This window comes from Bombina bombina, chromosome 6 (genome assembly GCF_027579735.1).
Source record: "Bombina bombina isolate aBomBom1 chromosome 6, aBomBom1.pri, whole genome shotgun sequence".
Taxonomy (NCBI): domain Eukaryota; kingdom Metazoa; phylum Chordata; class Amphibia; order Anura; family Bombinatoridae; genus Bombina; species Bombina bombina.
The window spans coordinates 1,156,058,279-1,156,061,850 of NC_069504.1; the positions used below are offsets into that span (position 1 = coordinate 1,156,058,279).

The 3,572-nt window shown below is 34.7% G+C and overlaps 1 long non-coding RNA gene across 1 annotated transcript; it reads left to right on the plus strand.

Annotated features, from left to right (window-relative positions):
- Nucleotides 1–646: 646 nt before the first annotated feature.
- Nucleotides 647–2,378, plus strand: LOC128662491 (uncharacterized). The gene is made up of 4 exons (XR_008402791.1): nucleotides 647–1,440; nucleotides 1,794–1,969; nucleotides 2,048–2,150; nucleotides 2,292–2,378. It is a non-coding gene; the product is annotated as an uncharacterized LOC128662491 (long non-coding RNA).
- Nucleotides 2,379–3,572: the final 1,194 nt, after the last annotated feature.

Here is a 3,572-nt window from a genome sequence, read left to right on the forward strand (position 1 = left end):
TTCAATGCAGATATGTAGCATGTCTTACCTTAAATGCTCAGATAGAGAATGCAATGTAACCATTTAGTTGCCATTTTACACAAGGTCTGGTTTAGGAGAAATACGCATATGTAGCATGTCTTAGCTGAAATGGGAAGATATTAGCTAATGCAATTTAACCATGTCATTGTCTCTTTCCGCTAATGTCTAGTTTTAGTTCAATGCAGATATGTAGCATGTCTTACCTTAAATGCTCAGATAGAGAATGCAATGTAACCATTTAGTTGCCATTTTACACAAGGTCTGGTTTAGGAGAAATACGCATATGTAGCATGTCTTAGCTGAAATGGGAAGATATTAGCTAATGCAATTTAACCTTGTCATTGTCTCTTTCCCCTAATGTCTAGTTTTAGTTCAATGCAGATATGTAGCATGTCTTACCTTAAATGCTCAGATAGAGAATGCAATGTAACCATTTAGCTGCCATTTTACACAAGGTCTGGTTTAGGAGAAATACGCATATGTAGCATGTCTTAGCTGAAATGGGAAGATATTAGCTAATGCAATTTAACCATGTCATTGTCTCTTTCCGCTAATGTCTAGTTTTAGTTCAATGCAGATATGTAGCATGTCTTACCTTAAATGCTCAGATAGAGAATGCAATGTAACCATTTAGTTGCCATTTTACACAAGGTCTGGTTTAGGAGAAATACGCATATTTAGCATGTCTTAGCTGAAATGGGAAGATAGAGAATAATATTGAACTAGATTATTCTTTTAAAAAATAAACATTTGTTAGTGGATTATCGTGTACAAAAACTTTTATTGGACTCCAAATACTATTTTGAGGATTCATTTTGAATTATGTTCTGTTCATAATTTATAGGTGATTCTGGGTACATGAGCCGGCCTTGGCTTATTACCCCCTTGCGTAGCCCGACTGATGTGTCTGAGGAGCGCTACAATAGGGCTCATAAGAGAACCAGGGCAGTGGTTGAACAAATGTTCGGGCTCCTGAAGATGAGGTTCAGGTGCCTTGACAGGTCGGGAGGAGCCCTCCAGTTCAACCCAAAGAAGGTGGCTAAGATCGTTATAGCCTGTAGTGTCCTGCATAATATTGCACAGCGGGCTGGGATGCTGCAGGGCGTCCAGGTGCACCGAAACCTCCTCAGAGATGAGGAGGATAATCCTGTTCTAGAGGGGCCATTCCGGGACAAGGGGCTCAATGTCAGAGCAGACATCATCAACCGCCACTTTAGACGTTAAATAATAGAAGTTAGACTGGAGTATTGTCAATAGATGTGAACTCTAGGGAAATGACAAGTAGAAAATTGTGCAAACATGTTATGATTGTTCATCAAATGCTATAAATGTGTTTCATTTATTAATATAGGTGATGCTCTGGTCATTGGGTCCTGTAGCGAGTCTTTGACACCTGGTTTTTAAAGAGGACATCAGCTGGTAAGTATAAATGTATGGACTGTTGCTGGCATGAATTGTACACAAATACATCATATGGCAAACATTTTCTAAACTAGTATTTAGTTTACACATTACTTAAAATTTAAATACTCAGAAAGGGATCCTCTAGCATAACTATCCTCTAGCATGACTATGGTTCAATGTCACACATTAGAGGTTCGTTCTGCTCAATATGACTCATCTTCACACTTGATAGAACATAACACAAGATGCTACACACGCTTAGTAAGCTAGTGACAGAAATTGATTCAGAAATGGGGGGTGGGAGAGGGGTACAGAACTGATTCACACACTTGTAGTAGTAATTTAAAAAAAAAAAATTATGCCATTAGGGAGATGACTTCATGTAAAGACTGAAAGGGAAGAATTCGAAGAATGACAGTGAAGAATTCCCAGACTGACAGTGGAAAAAGACAAGATTGAAATTGAAGAATACCAATGGGATCATGTCTGGCATTATCTTTCAAATCTGCTGACCTTGAAAACCATACAAAGACATGTTCACATGGTAAGTGCCAACTATTTGATAGAATAAGGCTGTGGAGGCATCCTATTGGAGACACTTAGATTATTTTCTAATTTTTAGATGGTATTTCACAGTCCTCTATTTTTGAACTGATGAATAAGACACATATTGAAGATCAACTGTTTACCCCTGAATTGACTTTCAAAGACCATGCATTATCCAGGTTGGTTTACCAATGCATGCTAGTTAAGAATCACAGCAAGAATGTCGAATATTAGTAGCTTACATACATTAGTCATACTTTGTTCCTAATTAGATATTTAGGGATCACAATCAGACACTTAGATTATTTTCTAATTTTTAGATGGTATTTCACAGTCCTCTATTTTTGAACTGATGAATAAGACACCTATTGAAGATCAACTGTTTACCCCTGAATTGACTTTCAAAGACCATGCATTATCCAGGTTGGTTTACCAATGCATGCTAGTTAAGAATCACAGCAAGAATGTCGAATATTAGTAGCTTACATACATTAGTCATACTTTGTTCCTAATTAGATATTTAGGGATCACAATCAGACACTTAGATTATTTTCTAATTTTTAGATGTTATTTCACAGTCCTCTATTTTTGAAATGATGAATAAGACACCTATTGAAGATCAACTGTTTACCCCTGAATTGACTTTCAAAGACCATGCATTATCCTGGTTGGTTTACCAATGCATGCTAGTTAAGAATCACAGCAAGAATGTCGAATATTAGTAGCTTACATACATTAGTCATACTTTGTTCCTAATTAGATATTTAGGGATCACAATCAGACACTTAGATTATTTTCTAATTTTTAGATGGTATTTCACAGTCCTCTATTTTTGAACTGATGAATAAGACACCTATTGAAGATCAACTGTTTACCCCTGAATTGACTTTCAAAGACCATGCATTATCCAGGTTGGTTTACCAATGCATGCTAGTTAAGAATCACAGCAAGAATGTCGAATATTAGTAGCTTACATACATTAGTCATACTTTGTTCCTAATTAGATATTTAGGGATCACAATCAGACACTTAGATTATTTTCTAATTTTTAGATGGTATTTCACAGTCCTCTATTTTTGAACTGATGAATAAGACACCTATTGAAGATCAACTGTTTACCCCTGAATTGACTTTCAAAGACCATGCATTATCCAGGTTGGTTTACCAATGCATGCTAGTTAAGAATCACAGCAAGAATGTCGAATATTAGTAGCTTACATACATTAGTCATACTTAGTTCATAATTAGATATTTAGGGATCACAATCAGAAAAAGGAATACATATTATAGTTGATATAGAGGTATTTGAATGGACATTAAATATTACATTTATGTTCAGCATACATATATATTTATTATTGAAATGTGATATACATTATTATGTATAATTAGAAATTCTGATATTTAAATTTACTTTTTTTTACATAATATAATGGTGTATGGTTTGTTTGGTTTTTAATCAAAAAATTTAATTAATAAATATCTTGATAAAATTATGCACAAAGTTAGAGCATAGACACAAGATGATTGTAAATGTATTTTATGAATATTTGACAACGTGTGTATTAACTTTGTAAAATTTTGTTTTTTCATTTCAGATT